The sequence below is a fragment of the Salvelinus sp. IW2-2015 genome, linkage group LG8, assembly GCF_002910315.2.
Source record: "Salvelinus sp. IW2-2015 linkage group LG8, ASM291031v2, whole genome shotgun sequence".
Lineage (NCBI taxonomy): Eukaryota > Metazoa > Chordata > Actinopteri > Salmoniformes > Salmonidae > Salvelinus > Salvelinus sp. IW2-2015.
In genome coordinates, this window is record NC_036848.1 from 12,746,279 (window position 1) to 12,767,773 (window position 21,495).

Genomic DNA, 21,495 nt, shown 5'->3' on the forward strand with positions numbered 1-21,495 from the left:
GTCTAGGACTGCAGTCGCAGTGGTCTAAGGTATCGCATTCGTGCTGTGGTTCTATAGGTTAAGGCTGCATCGCAGTGGTCTAAGGTACTGCATCGCAATGTTAAGGTACTGCATCGCAGTGTCTAAGGTACTGCATCGCAGTGGTCTAAGGTACTGCATCGCAGTGGTCTGGTACTGCATTCGCAGTGGGTCTAAGGTACTGGCAGTCGCAGTGGTTCTAAGGTACTGCTCGCGTGGTCTAAGGTACTGCATCGCAGTGGTTAAGGTTAGCTGCAATCGCAGTGGTCTAAGGTACTGCATCGCAGTGGTCTAAGGTACTGCATCGCAGTGTTCTAGGTACTGCATCGGCAGTGGTCTAAGGGTACTGCATCGCAGTGTTGCTAAGGTACTGCATCGCAGTGGTCTAAGGTACTGCATCGCAGTGGGTCTAAGGTACTGCATCGCAGTGTGTCTAAGGTTACTGCATCGCAGTGGTCTAAGGTACTGCAATTTCGCAGTGGTCTAAGGTACTGCAATCGCAGTGGTCTAAGGTATCATGCAGTGTTATCTGCATGAGTGGTCTAAGGTACTGCATCGCAGTGGTCTAAGGTACTGCATCGCAGTGGTCTAGGTACTGCATCGAGTGGTCTAAGGTACTGCATCGCAGTGTTTCTAAGGTACTGCATCGCAGTGGTCTCAAGGTCCTGCATCGCGAGTGGTCTAAGGTACTGCATCGCAGTGTTCTAAGGTACTGCTCGCAGTGGTCTTAAGGTACTGCCTGCAAGTGGTTCTAGGAGGTCACTGGCATCGCAGTGGTCTAATGGTAACTGGCATCGCAGTGGTCCTAAGGTACTGCATCGCAGTGTGTCTAAGTACTTCTAAGGTACTGCATCGCAGTGGTCTAAGGTACTGCATCGCAGTGCTAGCTGTGCCACTAGAGTTTCTGGGTTCGAGTTCAGGCTTTGTTGCAACCGGCCGCGACCGGGAGACCCATGAGAAATTGTGGAGAAAAGGGGTAAAATTAAAATTAAAAAATATATATATATTTACCCTATTGCTGCCAATGTAAGGGCTCGATTCAATCCGTTTCGCCGAAGTTCAACGTTATATCGCACTTACAATGTGAAGGTAATTTCCGATTGAGCTGACATGTGCAAAGTTTACTGTGAATGCAGTCTCCACAAGCGCGGGAACATTGCATTTAAACTTAAATCGCGCTATAGCGCTGAACTTCGGCGATACGGCTTGAATCGAGCCCTTAGTCCATCACCCGGTCAACAATGTTATAGCCGGACAACAATGTTATAGCCAGTCAACAATGTTATAGCCAGTCAACACTGGGGCTCGGGCTAGTGGTGTGACTGGGACCAGTGTGGCCCAGATTCCTCTCCTCCACGCCCAGACTGTGGCAGCTCATTCCAAGCCCCACCAGGGGCACCTGGCTCCCCTCCCTCCCTTGGCTGGATCAATGACTAGGGCCATCCCAGCCCAGAGACCAGGGGTCAGCATCAAAAGCCCCCTGCCCACATCCCTGCCACCTGGTGCTCTCTTTCGGACGAGGGGGTACACTTCCACCCCTCCACCCTCTCTGAACAGGCCAGTCTGTGTGGACATGGAGCCAGAACAGGGCCGTCGTGTGATCTCCCGTGCCCCCCTCCCCAGCCACCCCCCACAGGGAGAGGGTGAGGGGTCAACCCCATCAGACCACCACACGACTCACAGAGCCATTTGATGAGGGGATCTGTTTATGATTTCATTATGCCAGTTGAATCCTGATCCTGAGCCCTCCTCAACGTGGCAGTGATTGAGTGGTTGTTTGGAATGTGTTTGTGTCATCTGTGGTCAAAACCTTTATGTTGGAAAATGTTTGTTTTCAGGGATTGGTGGATGTGAAGTGGACCTGGTCATTGAAGGTTGGTAGATGGCTGTTTTCCTCACTTCATTACTGGTTCAAATGAACACATCAACAACATACTGTTATTTATGATACCGTTTATTGGGTCGTCAATAAACGGAAGGGCAGATATGACACCATATTAACCGTTGTGATAATGAATCTGACATGTTTCTGCCATAACACAATGCATGAGTTGGAATCGCAACAGACTTTTGTTTCACTAACTCATGCGGGATAATGTACAGTGTGCCACTACCACAAAGTCCTACCCAGGTACACCACAAGAAAATATTCAGCCATTCTTGAAGGACAATGGAAGTTAAATGCATATGGGTTATTGTTATTAAAATAAACACATTTTTGACATTGATGCCTTCATTACAGTGTTAGACTTTAAAGACTGACTTTACTGACTCTTGGAAGTGTTTTATGGTCATTAAACTTTGATACAACATGAAGACTCAGTTTCTCTGTCACAGATACTGTATATCGTACAGTCTGTCAGTACATCAACTCCATGAATACATATTAATTTGTTTATTGAGCTCTTCTTCCATTTCTTCCCTCCATTCTTTCCTCCAGTGCGTTAGCAGATCCCAGTATGTCCCCTAGTCTTGTGAACAAGGGATGAAAAGGAGAGAAAAAAAGGTCTGATGAGTTTGGCAAAGGGAGGACAGAGGGGGAGACAGATGGCATGAAGTCTGCGTGGCTCTGGCCTGGCGCTAAAATCCTCCTCTCTCACATTCCAACAAATCCTAGCAGGAGGCTGGGGAGTCTGCCACACCACTCAGTGGGTCCACGGGGTTCTCTCTGCATCTCTCTCCTCGCTCCCCTGCACCCCCCGTAAGTCCCTGACCAAGGGTGTCAGCCCCCCAATACCATATAACCACACCTATAAATATATTAAAAGGCTACTTCAGGATTTTGCYAAAGAGGCCCTTTATCTACTTGCCCAGAGTCAGAAGAACTAGTGGATACTATTTTTATGTGTCTGTGTCCAGTATGAAGGACGTTCGAGGTAGTTTCGCGAGCCAATGCTAACTAGCGTTAGCGCAATGACTGGAAGTCTATGGGTATCTGCTAGCATAAAGTATCACTTTAAGATGTGTACAGTATATAGTATGATGGGATTTGTGAGTTTATTGGCCTGCTAGATAAGAGACACAGGAGGGTGAGAGATGGAGACCGAGGCGCTGATTGTTAGTATGGAATTGGGCAGAATCGGACCAGGTGTGTGGGATAGAATTGGGAGTGGACCTATCCCCCCACTCTAGTGTCAGATCTCATTGAGTAAACATAGGACCAAAGCATGAAGGCAAAGACTGTAATCCATTTATATGCGAGGAAGAAAACTAAGGAGCTTTTCAATTAGTCTTGTCATCCCCAGCTCCCGATAAGGAGGAAACGCTAGCAAGTTGAGCCTGTCATAGGCCAGACATGCCTCGCTCAGATTGCCTCGTATCCTCCTCAGTCAGTCCGTCAGCGGGCTTAAGTGTAACTGCATAGTAATCACACACAGACAGTATGCCTTACCGCTGGCCCACGGTGACCGCATGACATCTTTATGCATTTCCATTTTTAGGAATGTGCATTGAGGAGCACCGTATAAAAGTACATCAGCAATATGATAATCATGTTTATAATGTCATTTTTGGACTGTACTCTCTCTCTCTCTCTCTCTCTCTCTCTCTCTGCACTTTTCCTTCTGCTTGTCCTAATGAGTGGCTCTTCTGAGAATAGAGCGAGCTTTGAAAAGGTCACAGGAGGTTTGAGTATCACATTACTGTTAATGATAATGAAAATAAAAAGAGCAATCCGTGCCAAATCTATCTCTGAGCTTTTGTCCCTCTCCATATGGAATGTGATTTATCTGCAGTTGGTCATATAAATTGCTTTGCATCATTGTAAGGAAGTGTGTATGTCATTACGATACAAAGGCTGTTGTTCATTTGTTGTTCTATGCTAATGTGGAATGTGCCTCAGAGGCTACTATGATGAAAGGTACAGTAGTGAACCATCTGGCTCGTACAGAGAACCGTAGAACCGTAAAGTGTTTTTTATTCGGCTGTACTCATAGGGGAACCCTTTCATGAACCRTTTTTGGTTCCAGATAGAACCACTTTGGTTCCAGATAGAACCACTTTGGATCCAGATAGAACCACTTTGGTTCCAGATAGAACCGCTTTGGTTTCAGATAGAACCCTTTGGGGTTCCATGTACAATACCAGTCAAAAGTTTGGACACACCTACTCATTCAAGGGTTTTTCTTTATTTTATGCTTTTCCAACAGTCTTGAAGGAGTTCCCACATATGCTGAGCACTTGTTGGCTGCTATTCCTTCACTCCTTCACTTCTTCACTCAACTCATCCCAAACCACAGWGGGTTCTACATGGAACCCAAAAGGGTTATACCTGGAACCAAAAWGGGTTATCCTATGAGMACAACTAAAGAGAGTTTCAATGCAAAATTTCAATGCAAAATTGTCCATAAACTTGTCATAAACACTTGGTTTTTRGTAAGATTCTTAATTGCAGTATAGCCTACTGATAAAGCTGATTCGCATTCAACCACAAAGCCATAATAGCCATTATTYTAGATAGATCTGACATTCACAAGTGGATCTGCACTGACTTTCCCTCCCTACAGCACAGGGACAGAGACAGAGGGGTTGGCCGTCCTTCCTCAGTGGCAGGGCAGTGTGGCATCATGACATTACCATCCCCAGGCCCGCTGGCACAGATATCACCCACAGGATGGGAGAGTGGCAGGGTCGATGGCCCCATGTTGGCTCCTGGCTCCGTCCAATTCTGTCCCCTTTGTCCCCCTTGCCCCCTCCATCCCCTCTCTCAGAAAAAAAGGCAAGATGGCTTCCGCCAGTCTCTCAGTGCATTGATCAGAGGCCAGACCTCCATTAGCTAAAGGTCATTTAAGGCCAGCGGATGGGGTCCTGGATGGGTCCTGTGTGCGTGTCCTTTGGGGGGACCCAGGCCCACTCTCAGGCCCAGCCAGGGAACATGTCCTTGTCACCGGGTTCACAGTGCTCTGTGCCATCCCCGCAGCTCCCCATGGCCAGTGGYAGGATGTCCCCCCTCCCCTCCCTGTGCTTGGTCGATGCATCCAGCAGGCTGCCCCTTTCTACATCTACCTCCATTCTGTTTGATCTCAGCCATTGTCCCTCTCCAAAAATCAAAGACTCATTCCTTCTAATTTTCTCCCTCCAATAGAATGCCACAGTAAATGAGGTGCCTAGCTCCTACTACAGATGATCACAGCGGCACAATTACATCAAATTGCCAGTCCAGACCTGTGGTTTCACATCGCTGAATGGCAGTTTACCTTATAAGCCTGTGAATGAATGGGGMATAATTGTGGTGATAAACAGTGTGGAGGCTGAGTCTGTCGTCGGGTGGGATCCATTTCCTGTGTTGTCAGGGGCACCAGTGATGGAGAGGGCTGAGCTGCACACACAGAGAAAGGCAGATGAGATTATTTGCATACACACACACACACACAACCACACTCGGGTGGCTCACCCTCACGGTACACAACACACACCACCCTCACTGTCAACACACACACACACACACACACGACGAGCTGAATTCATTCACTATACACACACACACACACACACACACACACACACACACACTCACACTGTTCAACACACACACACACAACACCACACACACACACACACACACACACACAACACACACACACACACACACACACACACACACACACACACCAACGATGATTGTCTATAGCTCTGTCAGGTTGTGTTTTTTTTCCTCCAGCCATGGAGACCTCATCCTGGGAAATCGAGCAATTTCTGATTGAAAACAGTGGCGTAATTAGAGCACTCACTATTTGTAACCACTTGGCATTACATTAGTATGCAAAGCTGGCAGTCAGCTAATCGGGGAAAAACGTTTGTTTCCTTATTGCCCTGCTGTAGAGATTCAAGAAACTTGTTGAAGAGGGAGTGGGTGAAGGAATATAGTTCAGATGGTGTAACTGTGTCGTGGCTAGACAGGGAGCCTGGTGTTTCAGGAGTTGGCTCCTCAACAACGGGGTCACACATGCTTATAGATATGATCCAGTGGTTTTGGAATATGAACTATTCATGTGTATAATATGGGGTCATCTTCCTATCTTGCTCTTTGTATTGAAGGCATATGAATCCACCTGGTCTGTGTCAGGCCAGTCGTCCCTGTCCATCCTACCTGCCTCCTCCACCCGTGGCTTCACTTACATTAGGACGACGATTCTATCTCTACAGCTGCACGAAAGTGCTTTAGCCTTCCGTCTTCTCACTGCTTCAGTCATCTTCACCGTTTTACCTCATTCTATCGCGTATTCAGTGTTAGCCTCTTTGTAACAGGCTAAGCACATGTGACCCCTCTCTACTCTACTGAAGTATTACCCTCCTACTCTACTCACTACTAATTTATTTATTCGTACTCTCTGCTCTGTAATATGTCCTCACTATCTCTTTCTGGATCTGAATTATTACCCTCTCTACTCTTATCTATAATTATTTATCTCGCTCTCTCGTTCTACTATATATTACCCCTCTCTACTAATATTACCCCTCTCTACTCTACTAATATTACCCCTCTCTACTCTACTAATATTACCCCTCTCTACTAATATTACCCCTCTCAATGTCTTTAATATGTTATTATAGTCCCACCCTAATGACTTCATCCCTGCAGGCACCTTTGACTTTAAATTGGTCTTGTGTTAATGTAACTAAATATGTATATAATTACTGTGTAAGAAGTTTGTAAGTTCAAGCAGTTATGAACTACTTGACACTTTAAATATAACGTTTTTGCACGTAGTGATTTTGCAATGGTAAGTACTATGCTGAAGCCTACAATCACCTGTCTGATACAATGTCATGTTATTTCATTCCTCCCCTGTAGGATGACGCCACTGTTTSGTAAAGTGTTGCTGTCAGAGGAGTCCTGCTCTACAATCCCTATTTTATATAAGATGAGTCTCTKCTCTCWTCCCAATCATAATGCTATCGTKGCGGCCTCCCGGGTGGCGCAGTGGTCTAAGGCACTGCATCGCAGGCTCTGTCGCAGCCGGACGRGACCGGGAGGCCCATGGGGCAGCGCAGAATTGTCCCAGCGTCGTCCCTGTTAGGGAGGGTTTGGCCGGCAGGGATGTCCTTGTCCCATCGTGCACTAGCGACTCCAGTGGTGGGCCTGGGCGCAGTGCACGCTGACCAGGTCGCTAAGTGTACAGTGTTTCCTCTGACACATTGGTGCGGCTGGCTTCCGGGTTGGATGGGCATTGTGTCAAGAAGCAGTGCGGTTTGGTTGGGTTGTGTTTCGGAGGATGCATGGCTATCGACCTTCGCCTCTCCCGAGTCCGTACGGGAGTTGCAGAGACAAGACTGTAACTACTACCAATTGGGGAGAAAAAAGGGGTTACATTTTTTTTTAAATGCTATCGTCTGCTCGCTTTCCCTTCTGCTCCAACCTTTCTCTACTGCAATCAGGGTCCTCCTTCTGCCCAGATTACCTTTAGAGTCTCTCTCTCTCACCTTTATAAGGTACATGCACCTGTACACTGCATTATTGTTACCTTCCCCAGCCTATAAAACCAAAAATTGTCACTTCAACAGGAGGAACTAACAAAGAGTCACTGACAACAACCAAAAGGAAACAGGTGGGGTTTTAGGAGGGGTTCTGAAAGACACTCATGGGGCTGTCCACTGAAAGTTGACTGGCAACAAGAACTGGGGCCGAAAAGACACCCACCATGAGCGCCCACTAAGAGGCAAACAAAGAGAAACCCACACCAAACTTAAAGACAGGAAGCAAAACCAAAAAGTGGAGCAAAACAGAAACAGGGGAAGATCAGATAAAGGATTGTCTTTCTAGAAATCAAACAGGGAGAGCCAACTAAAGGTGTTGACCCTCCACATCTCTCAAMACAACTGGAGGATTGGGCCAGCCGCTCTTAAATATCACCTGTGCCAGCACAGATGGAAACCCCATTCCAACTAACGAGATGYACCAACCAGCACAGGTGGAACACATACTGACTAACGAGGTGCCACCAATTGGTGAACCCTATGTGCTAAGTACTATACGAGCTACAGTCCAACCTCAAAACATCAATGGAGGAAAAAAAACAATTATCAACAGGGAAGTACACTGTATGCTCTACCATCTCCTCTGTAACAATCTTTCTCACCCATTGGTTGACCTGACATTGGTATTAGTATTCTAAATGATATCATAGTCGCCATCGATAAAAGACAATACTGTGCAGRCGTATTCATCGACCTCACCACATTCTTATTGGCAGACTCAACAGCCTTGGTTCCTCGCCTGGTTCGCCAACTAATTCTCAGTTAGAGTTCAGTGTGTCAAATCAGAGGGCCTGTTTGCAGGACCTCTGGCAGTCTCTATGGGGGGTGCCACAGGGTTCAATTCTCGGGCCGACTCTTTTCTCTGTAATCATCAATGATACATCAGTGATTCTCTGATCTACGCAGACGACACCATTCTGTATACTTCTGGCCCTTCTTTGGACACTATTAACAAACCTCCAGACGAGATTCAATGCCATACAACAGTCCTTCCGTGGCCTCCAACTGCTCATAAATGCAAGCAAAACTAAATGCATGCTCTTCAACCGATCACTGCCCATACCCGCCCGCCCGTCTAGCATCACTACTCTGAARGGTTCTGACTTAGAATATGTGGACCACTACAAATAGCTAGGTGTCTGGTTAGACTGTAAACTCTCCTTCCAGACTCACACTAAGCATCTCCGATCCAAAATTAAATCTAGAATCAGCTTCCTATTTCGCAACAAAGCATCCTTCACTCATGCTGCCAAACATACCCTCGTAAAACGGACTATCCTACAGATCCTTGACTTCGGCGATGTCATTTACAAAATAGCCTCCAACACTCTACTCAGCAAATTGGATGTAGTCTATCACAGTGCCATCCGTTTTGTCACCAAAGCCCCATATACTACCCACCACTGTGACCTGTATGCTCTCGTTGGCTGGCCCTCGCTTCATATTCGTCGCCAAACCCACTGGCTCCAGGTCATCTATAAGTCTTTGCTAGGTAAAGCCCCGCCTTATCTCAGCTCACTGGTCACCATAGCAGCACCCACCCATAGCACGTACATAACCCATCTGTAAATAGCCCATCCAACTAACTCATCCCCACATTATTTTTTTGTTTGTTGCTCCTTTGCACCCCAGTATCCCTACTTGCACATTCATCTTCTGCACATCTATCACTCCAGTGTTTAATTGCTAAATTGTAATTATTTAACCACAATGACCTATTTATTGCCTTATCGCCCTAATCTTACTACATTTGCACAAACTGTATCTAGACTTTTCTATTGTGTTTCTGACTGTACATTTGCTTATCCCATGTGTAACTCTGTTGTTTTTGTCGCACTGCTTTAGTTTATCTTGGCCAGGTCGCAGTTGTAAATGAGAACTTGTTCTCAACTGGCCTACCTGGTTAAATAAAGGTGAAATATATATTTTTTTAACTAAAATGGATTGATATTCTCTTCTATTTTATTATGCACTTTTCTTTTGCCCAGTACCACCATGACATATGATGTGCATTTGACAAGAAAAATGTTGACAATCTTCATATACCTTTAATATGGATGGAGAATGATTTTRTGCGATTGCAGGGCTGGAGAATCCACAGCCTGGCAAACTTCATGATCAGATGTTCCGTTGGCTCYTCCTGCACACAAAGTAAAATACAGCCCAATTAACACCGTCTGCAGCCTGGAGTAGACAAAACAATGACAGGATCATACAAGTACACCAGGTCACACTTTCAAATGGAAAAAATATTGATAGATGTGACTCTTGGTGCATCTTTTCTGGGTTTTGTGGGCTATTTACCTTTTCTGTCAAATATGGTAAATTGATCTGGGCAGTGAGTTGTATGAGGGAACACATAATGATGAACATGAGTCCATCCAGGATCCATTTTAGACGATTCATTACGKTTCACAGAACAATACATCACGGCAAAACATGCGTCTTGTTATTCATATAGCAGCTCAAATCTACCGTTGTCCTTAATTTGAGCAGTTTTGATGGTTTTATGATTGCAGCTGATTTAAAAACATTGTTTTCAAGTTCAAGCTATGCCTGTATGGGGCCTTCTGACTGGAAGACTAACAGGCACAGAGACAAAATAAATGAATTACTCATAATAGGCTACTTTGTAAAATATGACGATATGCATCAACATAATTTAATTAATTGAAAATGTTTCATGAATATCAACACTGTGTTATGTTGGTCACCATATCAATACATTCTGGTTTACAATTATACTATAGATCAATTTYTAGATCAATATATCTTTACAAATTAGACTTTAACAAAACACACATTCAATCATAAAGGAGGGGTACCACATTATTTCAGTTGGATTGACAATTGACAGGTAAGAGACAGGTTTACAAAGAAGTACTTTTTCTAGTAACAGGCCTAAATTTTAACATTATATGGCCTTCAAATTACGACAGTCATGATCGGATTCGTTTTGAGCATTGGATTCCTGCATCGAAAAACATGGCTGATWAATTACTTGGAAAATGAGCACATACGTCCCTAGAAATGATTATTTTTGTAAAATCAATTCAAATTCGTTAAATATAAAGAAACATGGGCTGTCTTCTTTCCGCAGATCAACTTTTGCACACCTGAAGTCAAGTCCTCATACATCACAGGTGCGCAGGAGAGGAAAAACTGATTTGAAGTGTAATTCGTTCCCATAGCCCGCAAAACAAACACCACATGCAATGTTTCTGTCAACTTTCGTCAAGGCAAGACTTTCTTCTGTTAAACTATTCCATTATCTTACAGCAAATTGTTTTCTACKTTTTCTARATTTTAATTGACCTATTCACGCTTCGATAACAATTTCAACKCACTATCTAAATTCAGACGATTTCACAATGAGACCTTTAGGATATTGCCGTTTGACTTTCAAATAGCCTTATTTCGATAAAAGTTAKATTTTTACAGGGTCGTTTGTATTTTGACTTGACAGAAGGGGTGAACCACGAGTTTGACAAAAGATTGAATGAGAGACAATCGTTTACCTTTTTACTTGTTTACTTTTTACATCAATGGAGGGGTGAACGTTGTGTGCGACAGGTGAAGAAAACGAGCTGTTGAGTTTATCCCTGTTTAAATCACTTGGTCTGCTATTTGTTTACATTTGTAATAACTATACAATGCCGAACAACCTATTTAGAATAGAATATTCAGCACATTAGAATAAATATCTCATTCAAGTAAACATTCTAGCTTATTTTGCCATCATATCATCTTGCTAGCCTATCCACACAAAATCGTGTCACGGTATTCTAAGTTGGTTTCAAATCATCCACATAAAATGATAAGAAATGAAGTAATGAGTCATTTATTAGACATACTTTCACTAATTGTGATGTCCTATCACAAATTAAGAGTCAGAGTCTTGCTGCGTTTCAATCATTTTCTGCCACAATCTTATCAGACCTCTATTATAGAAGCAACTAGGCAACTGAAACACATGTTTCGGGAAAGTATAAAAAATTGTGATGATAAGAATGTGAAGTTAAATTAGGCTAGAGAAACATACGGATTTGAGGATAGAAAGCGGTTAATTTCCCTCCAGATTTGGTCATTTAATACAAGGCGTGTGACAACCTGTGTACATTCATAGCAAACAAAAATGATGTTTTAGGGAAGGTTAGTGTCAGGTGCGAGAAAATGTACAACTAAAAAGCTAACTTTACTCTGTACAAGATCCCAATTTGAGAACACATTTCTGACACACTTACATAATTTATCCAGTCCCTAGTTCAATATTTGACTTATTTTATTTATGAGTGGTAATTTCATGGCGTCTTTTCAAAAATAATAGATATTACGCTTTTAACTCAATTTAGGCGCACATATTTTAGAAATGGTCTGTAACGAAATAGAATAATCGGGACTCTGAAATTTGTATCGTTCACTTTTAGTGAGCCATCAATCAAACAAATACATGTTCGTCTTTAGGTTTAGGCTATGGCATAAACAAAATAAATACGTTATTAGGCGTTAAAATCGTTTAAAACGTTTCATATCTGACTGCAGACTATTATTCAATAAAATGTCAACTAAAATAGGAAAAATAGGAAAACCCGCATTTACAGTTTAGTCATTTAGCTGAAGCTCTTATCCGGAGAGATTTACAGGAGCAATTAGGGTTAAGTGACTTGCTCAAGGGCACATAGACAGATTTTTCACCTAGTCGGCACACACACCACACACACACACAAACACACACACACCACACACACACACACACACACACACACACACACCACACACACACACACACACACCACACACCACACACACCACACACACACACACACACACACACACACTCACACACACCACACACACACACACACACACACAAACACACTTAATCAGGGCACCTGAGAAAACATTCACACTCATAAACTCTCGAACCAATTTCGGGAAACAATTTGCCATCTTATGCATTAGATCCTACTAGCCTGTTTATTATTCCACCCCCTTTCTATTCACTATTGCCATTGTTATCACATTGAACACTAATAATAATTGTTCAACGGTTGTTTCACTGCTCAATATAATTATACACACTGTTTCTATGCTGTAATAACCTAAATAATATTATTGTGAACAATTCCACTAATTGAAATTGAAATGATAGAAAATAAGGTAAAGTCCTTTCCGGGGCCAAACCAGGAAATTACCTTGACATATGGTAATTTCAATTTCTCGGTACAAAAACAAAATGTATGCAGTGTTTCATACCGTTCTACTTTAACGAAGTTTCAAAGGTGAAATCAGAAGTCACGTTTGTATCCACATCACAATCATATTTTTCCAAACACTGAAAACAACTGATATTCAACAATGACAGGTAGGCCTACTTTCTGACGACCTATTTCCGGTTGAAATGTTAGTTATTTAAGTAGTGAATGGATGTAACACTTCCTTAACTTTGTCAGCGAGAGTTAAGGCCAAATGGCTTTGGAGGAGGCTTGAATCAGTCAGTCCCTGTGTGTACACTGAGGTCCAGTGTTCTGGCAACAAAGGGGGGGCTAATCCACGTAATTTACACAATGCATAGGGCCGTGTTTACATGGGATAGAGGAGGGTCTCATCTTTTTTTTTCACCGGACATAAATGTTGAAGAGTTGAAAATGGACCTTTTCTGGGCGATATGTGGAGAACATTTCAGGAGCTTTGAATCAATCCCATTGTAACTTTATTTTGGTATATTCTAAAGTGTCRTAAACATTTTCACCCCCGAGGGACGAGCCATGTCCACCAAAACACACCTGTGAATGCAGTCAGCAAGCTAGYCTAAGCTATGGCCTATTTTACGGTGTCTATTAATAATTTAAGAGAATAACACKATTTTCCAACTTCGAGATAAATAGACACAATATTTCGTAATATGCTACTATGAAAAATAGATGTTATGCATATTTTAATTGTGAATAAAATATGCTATAAATTGTGTGCAGTGCAATCATCAAAATATCCATCTCTGTTTTCTGAAGTGTGTGACAACTGTTGGCTACTGTAAATTAGCAGCATATTCCAATTTGTCACAGAAAACWTTTGTGGGATAAATTGTCGTATCTAATTAAAATCACACAAACGTAACAATCTGAAATATTTTAGGTTTCGTTTAGTCTACAAGTTGCGTTCAGCAGGGGTTTAGCCTAGGCCAAGGCCTACATTATTTCCACAGCCCTTACTGGCCTTTGTAGTGGGTCAGCAATTATTTCAATCTGGATTTTGGTATGATAAACCATAACAGCACTGTTTTTTTTGTTTTGTTTTCATAGTTCAGCTCATTTCATTTTCTTGAACTAAGAAAAGGCTGTCCGTCTTAGAAATCATTACACTATATGAAATTAGCCATCGGACTATCGGCTATTAAACATTATGGGTCTGCAAAATTGCCAATATAGGAAATCCAATAACAAAGGAAATAATAAATAGGAGTTAGTCCTTAAATAGCCAATTATAACAAATGTTGAATTGGATGGAAAACAATGCGTCATACGTACGAGGAACATGTGTTCTTGTTCTAACAAGACAATATTTAGCTATCTCAAAATATGGCATTATTTTATTAGGCCTATAATGTCTCAACAGCTTGAAAAGGCACAGTGTCTGCTCCAATCAAATMCAGAACTTTATGACACCTGCAAGATGTGATAGCATTGATTATCTAAATGGAAACACAATTCACTCAAATGTCTTTCTTCCACTGATGGCAGACATTATAGTATATACTCTTAAAAAGGTTCTGGATAGAACCAAAAAGCTTATTTTGGTTGCTTCATGTGGCACCCCTATAGGTTCTATATAGAACCGTTTTGWAGGGRTATTTCATCAGAACCCCGGGGTTTCTTCTTCAATGAACCAACAATGGCTGAGGTTCTACATGGGATCCCTTGGGGTTCTATATGGAAAAAAATGATGTTCTATTTAGAACCTTAAGGTGTGCCACAGATGAAGCAAGCATAGAACCCTTTATGCTTCTATCCAGAATCTTTTTTTCTAAMAGTATATAACATGGCCAATCGAAACCGTGACCTTTAACTGAATTTGTTCCTTAAACAGTGTAAATATTGATAGTTGCATATAACCCACCATGTCAGGGTAGACCCCAATTGAAGCACTTCTGGTGCATGGCTCTGTCTTTCTGTAAGTTTAGCCTATAACGTATATAGGCTACACATGTGATATCATATCCGTTTTTGTATGACTCACAATTTGGGTTACAAAGGTAAAACGGCTTGCTGTTACATGATATTAAAGCATGTCGTTTCTACAAACGGATTAATTGCTTAATTAATTTAATTAACATATAATACCCCCCCCCCCTAAAAGGCAACAACAATTGAACTGTAATTTAGCCTAAATGAAAACATGACAATGTTACATAGCCTGAACTGGCGAAGGACTGACATTGGAAGGAATGGGAAATATATTGCAAACTATTTAACCAAAGAAAAAACCGMCCCTTTCCAGTTTGAAATAATAGCACACCAAACAAATATTTCACCTTCAATCACGTATGGACGTAAACTGGCCGCAATCCTTTATTTAGCCTACAATCAATCATTCGTTTAATTATTTTTTATTAATAAGAGAAATTCCCTAGTTTGACTCACAGCCATTTTTAAATACACTTCACCCCATTTCAGATGTCTGTCTTTGGGGTTCCCTTAATTACGTATTTCACGAAGGGTGGATAATTATTTTGGCACTGTCAGGTAAATTCATACGGTACATTGGAATATTCTTCTTTAATCGCCACTAATCCCAAGTGTCACGTGGCGCTCAGGTTGCATCTCAGGTGAGCCCCGCGTTGCAGGGCGGCGCGAGGGATGTGTTCCCGCCTTTACAGGCATAAAACACGATTACCAGATCATTATTAATCAAGCCTTTTCTTCATGAAATTGTACATTCCAGTTAAGATGCACGTTATCTAATGAGTGGAGGAGTAAATGGCAAATTGTGACGTTCGTGTACACGAAATAGTTCAACTACTAGCCCATATTTCTTCAATTTCAATGAATAAATCAACAGTATTATGGAATTTGTTTTTTTTTCTCTTCATGGATGCTTTAATTATATCCTTGTGACATGGGAACAGATGAGCTTGTATCACTAGAGTTTGGAATAGCATGACCTGTTTGTTATTTTGAGTTTGACATCTTTGTTTTTATTAGAATATGGCACTTTTGGTGCATAACAGTTAGTGATTACAACATTAACTATTCATTTATGACAGATTTGAGATTTGCTTGGAAAAAGAATTATGTTACTGTTAATGTTGCTTTCTGAGTTTGGAAGTGGTGGATGTTGCCACAGAGCATTGATTAAACAGAATGTTAAGCTTAGACGGTAGCCTAATGATCAACAACCGTTTCTTCAGTAGTTGCAACAGAATATTGCAATGTGCTTGGCACCCCCTGAATTTACTTTCTAAGCATCCTTCATTTGTAGTTGGTAGGAAATGAAAGAGTCAATCTCTGCTCTGGCAGTTCCTGTGTCACTCTCTGCATGAGAGGCCGGGAGAGAACTGTTGAAGCAGATAGCATGCTCAAACCGGATCTCTGGAGACCCTGACATCAAAGAGGACTAAACCTCACATGGAGAGCACTTTAAGCCAGGCACGACTGTGACAACAGAACAACCCAATATGTGAATGTCACTTTTGTCAAAACCGAACACTGACACAAAGACTAGAACTATTTCATGGCAGAAGGTTGAGGAACAGAAACACAGAGATCTGTACTCACAGTCCTACTTCCTTGGGACCTCGGAGATTGATTAAGTTGCTAGGGGAGATGGGTAACTGACAAGTATTTGTCAAAATCATGTTGATGAGAGTGGCTAGTGTCGAGTTTGTTTCTACTCCAGAAGCATCCAAATTGACAAGGCATAGACATAGTCTGAAAGTGTAACGTCTTCTACAGACCCATCAACTGACAAGGACACAGCTTGATCTTGAAGCTGATAAATTCTCAAGCCAACGGCAAGATTTTTCTCTGATAACAACACTTTATTTTGTAAAAACTCTAAATTGTCAAGTTGTTCTTTGCATTGCAAGTCCCCTTTCCCATCTGAATCCTGATGGATTGAGTGGGGCAACTAAACCTACAATAAAACATAGTGTTCTATCTAATCCTGGGTTTAAACTCTGAAGTTAGTCTTGACCTTTCCCAATCTTCAGTTGGGAGCAGTCAAGGAAGTGTCTCTAAACTCAATCCTGGTTTCTCTAGTCCTAATAGGCCGTTTCAACAGGTCTAATACTTGAGCTTGTATTCTGACACTATTTCCAAGATGAAATCTGATACCCAAAGCCCTTTCGTCTTCAAAGTAGTCTCCTGTTGTGCTTTGTGACCACAATAGTATCAGTCTCATATGTTCAAAGCCCCATCCCTGTGTTAGCTTTCAGTTGCTGTCTATACATCTCTCTTGAAAATACATTTCAGACTTTGAAGGCTGGCCTGAAAACACTAGTGAAAATTATAAGAAATGTAAAAACTTTCAATGAGTATCACAGTTGATTAAGATTCCAGCTGTGTAGGCTACACATCAAAACCAACGTTAAGATTCAAATTTAGAGGAAAACAGTCCAAAAAAAACTCATGTCAATTGATTTGGGGGGTGATCTTTGCAAGTTTCCTCAGTATAGTAGTATTGATTAAATACTTTTGAACTATTAATAATTTAAAGCTATAATCCAGAGCGCTTTAAGGCCACAGTAACCAGCATGCACTATAATCTCTGCATCAGAGGAATTATCCATTGAAATGCAGATGTTTTATTGAGCAAAGTGATGGATATACCATCAGATGTTAGGCTTTTACATTTTTTTTTATTTGCATCAATATAATCACGTGATTCCTCTTGTTACATAACGGCACAACGGATTAATATGAAGTATAAGGCTATTTGGTGTCTGGATAAATGAAAAGCCCACCAAATTCCTAGCAGAGAGATCTGACCTAGACAAAAGCAAGCGGAAAAGCTGCAGATCAACGAATACCAAGTGATTGGGAACGTTCGACTGACAATGATCAGATGAAAAGAGCGGCGATCTCAATAAACTTGTCATTCAGCCTTTCAAGGTTCAATCATATCTGAGGTGTTTTGCATAACTATGAGGTCCACATTTCTAATCCTCAAAGGGTCTTGGTGCTACTTGGCTTTGCACTGTAGTCATTCAAGGTCACAACCCGGCAGGAAATATGGGCTGCCATAGCAACACAAAGATGGCTTCTGAAGGCTTAGCATAATTCTTCCCTAATAGAAAAATAACAGCGCCAAATCCCGTCCTTAGTGAACTGGGTTATTTGATGGAGGCAGACTCCCACCTGTGAAGCACATAGTCACCACACTAATGTGCTAGACCACTAGGAGATGAAAAAGGTCCATCTTTGAAAAGGGGGTGGGGATGGGGGGCCTCGGACCAAGCCAAATTCTTTCTCTTCTCTTCTGCTGAAAACAACCCACAGTATGTCTCAGACTAGCTTGAGCTCTTTGAGAGCAGAACATATGAGCTGCCAAATGAATTGTAGTCTCTAAATAATACTCATCTTTGAAGAGCTTATGCGTCTCTCTTTCTGTGAAAACCAGTGGAGAAAAAACTGCTCACATTGGCAGRAAACCTCAAGAGATGTTTTATTTTCATTTGTAGAATGATTGAACACAGCCCACATCACAAACTACATTAAAAGATGAGCAATATTTGAAAACTTTTCTCACAAATATATTTATGATATTCTGAGAGTTTTAGTTGTATTCTCTAGAAGGAGGATGTACGTGGTCATGGACTACCATGGGTCCCTATAGATTCTTATGTCTTCACTCAGAATCCCGGCGAGCTCATTAAACACACTGAAACAAACAGAATAGACTATAACCTTAAGAAAGCAGGAGACCAACCAACCAGAGCAAGGAATGCGCCTTTGCACTCTAGTTGCGATGAAAGGGAGCTGCGGTGAGCTTAAGGGATGTTTTTGTATGCATGCTTGTGCACCTGTGTCACAGTGTGTGTSTGTGTGTGTGTGTGTGTGTGGTAGGGAGGAGAGGAAGAGTGTAGTGTGGAAAAGACCATCAGGTCATGTAGTCGTGTGATCTCTATCTGCCTTGTAACCCCCCCAACACCCCTCTTTGTTGCCCAATACCCAGGAGATGGATTCTTGTCAGTGTGTGAATCACATCAAGATGATGGGAGCTTGGGAGAGGATAAATGACCGCCACACTTTAGAGTGCGAGGCTTGTATCAGCCACTACAGCAGTGCAGACTGCTTTTAGAATCACACATGAGTAACAGAGCTCCAGCAATGTTGCAGCCATGGTGATCGAGCCCAAAATCGAAAGCTTTATGAAATCATTACGGTCAAGAATGGGATATGACAATCAAATCCTAGCAGCTGAACATGATTTCCTATAAGGGTCCTATAGTATGGTGCTGTTTTCTGTCTGTGTAATACAGATGCTTACAGATAGGGGATGTAGTAGTTGGATACGTGACTCATTCTGCTAGTGCTTGGCTACCTGAGTCAGCCATTTTTAGCCTCAAAGGATTTCTGTTTGTTCACTGTAATCTCCAGTTGGAGCCCTTCTTTTCACTGTCTCTGGCGTAGTCACTCTACTATCTCACTGTCTGTCTGTCTGTGGCGTATGCCTGCTGCTTGTCTTATTACGGGGTGTTTTAAGGATATTTCAGCCTGCCAGGACAAAGAAACCCGCCACCTCATTCCCCGGCTATGGATAATCTTCTTTCATTGTGAGGGATGCTTTTCTATTTGACGGTGCTTAATAGTATCTCAGGTCGACATAGTGACACCACAGAATCAGAGGGAGATAATCATTATATTGTAATGTGCTTTCAGCCTCCTCGCGAGAAATAGCCGGAATGCTTCTGGGCTTGCTGTTGCCTAATGCTTCTATCAATAACATAATCACTGAATGCTCAGGCACTTTCAAATTGTGATATCTATCAAATGTTTSTACCCTTTTCTTAATCTAACATCAGCATTTCTGGTTGCAATGAGCTTATGTGTGGCTTATTAATAGCCTTTGTTAAGCAAAGGAGCATGCAGCCTTCATTGCTTTTTTATCAATACATCTTTCAGCTGTTGGGCACATATGCAAAATGTACACGTTCATAATCATTTTTTCTAAATCTATCTTTTATCATTTGTGTTATGGATTCTTTGTGCATCATAGGCATACAGTGCATTACCATTAAAAACAATGTAGATGCTCTTTTCTCTGCTACCAGGGTTTCCACCATTGTTGCCCATAGATCCCTCTTTATGAACCCCTGTCTGCATTCTTGACGCTCACCCCGTATTGTGGGTTGATTTGGCTTGGCTTGGTGATTGACCAACGAGAGGCCAGACTCCTCCGCTGTTCCCTGAAGGGAATCCCACCGAATCTCTCCCAAAACCTTACACCGGGCACCTTTCCACTTCAAAGCACTGCCCCTCTTCAGGACTCACGTCTCCAGGAAAGAATGGCCTCGGCTGAGATACAGACACTGCTGGTCTAATTTGCCTTGCCTGCACATCCCTCCCCCCTGGGACCGGGTCATATCCGAGACTGAAGCGGCTATCTGATGAGATCACACGGAGAGGGTGCAGGAACGTAAAGGCGAGGAGTTACTGCATATCCTACCAGGAGCCTCCAAAGGGTTCTATTAAAACGCGTTCAATATGCAGGTCAGGGCTTTCAAAGTACTGGGCACCCTCTAACCCCGGCAAACTCAAAGGGTATTGGTGCATGCTCAATGATGGGAATCTGGACCCCATTAATATAATGAGTCCAGGGTATTAGTATTCCAAAGCCAACTGTGAAGTCTCTCTCTCTTTTTTCATCTCTGGTAGAGTTTTTAAGGAGTGATCTGCCAACTTGGGAGTGACAAAGGAGAGCAGGGAGAGAGAGAGGTGCTTGCTTCTAATCTGAGATCAATTTCCAGCTGTCAGTCCTCAGAGGGCAATTTCCAACAGTTAGGACCTCTTTGTCAGAGCGTAAAACACAGACAAGCAACGCAGAGTGGAACATTTACTGTCATCAGAAGAAAGCTCTCCCTGCTTTTGACCTTTTCCTCAGACCTGTTAATGTTTCTAAAGAGTGATAAAAAGAGCAACTAGAAGAACGTAGTGGGTGATGGGAGACATATTTGCATAATTTGACCCTGGCTCTGGTTACTGAGCTAGAGTTGTGAGCGTCCACTATTTTGTTTTTCGCMAAACAAAACAAAGCGGGACTATGTTAGGGAGAAACTCGTCTCAGCAACATCGTGTAGCTAAGCAGTCCGCCCCTTGACAGAGTAAATCTAAGTGAGAGCGGGTTAGACAGCTAAGTCCWGCATGGCMGGTAGGRTGACGMGCYTCTGACAGTCACCTGTAAGACATTAGGGAGACAGTGGAGTGGTGGAGTGTGCCGGGGTCCTTCAACCAGGAAGCAGCAGCTGCTGGAGCTAATTAAAGGCAAAGTAACATAGCCCTGCTCAGACCCACTTCAAACACTCTTCTGCATGCAAGCCTGGAGTCCCATCTCTGGGGTGTCGGGGCCTGTCAGGGGCCCTCTGTGACCTGCTGCAGCCGCATGCTGGGCCCCGGGTCTGACCTGAGGACCGGGGGGTGAGCCCGTGAGGGACAGGGGCACTGTGGGGTGCACCTGGGCCAGACTTACCTGTGCCTGGGTGTCTGCATGGCGGAGCGTGGCATGTGGCTGTGTGGGCGTCGGTAAGGGGACTCCAACCTGCACAACAAAGAGAGAGAGGGGGCATAGGTGAAAGGTCAGGAGGAGAGGGGAGGCTTAGGAAGAACAGACATCAGGCACATTAACTAAACATGATCAGACGGACACATGCGCTGGAACAGAGGCAGAAACAGATGCCCTTTAGATGTTCTGAAGAAACGTAAACCTAAACATGTCGTCTTTGTAAGGATTTCGCTTAATGTAAGCCTTGCCTTAATTAATAAGATGGACTTCAATCTACAATGA

General features: G+C 42.7%; 1 long non-coding RNA gene across 1 annotated transcript; it reads right to left on the reverse strand.

The window, feature by feature from the left end:
• Positions 1-1,954: 1,954 nt before the first annotated feature.
• On the reverse strand, positions 1,955-21,251 carry LOC111967437 (uncharacterized). The gene is made up of 4 exons (XR_002877761.2): positions 21,181-21,251; positions 9,541-9,634; positions 5,214-5,335; positions 1,955-2,484 (listed from the first exon to the last, which is right to left on the reverse strand). It is a non-coding gene; the product is annotated as an uncharacterized lncRNA (long non-coding RNA).
• Positions 21,252-21,495: the final 244 nt, after the last annotated feature.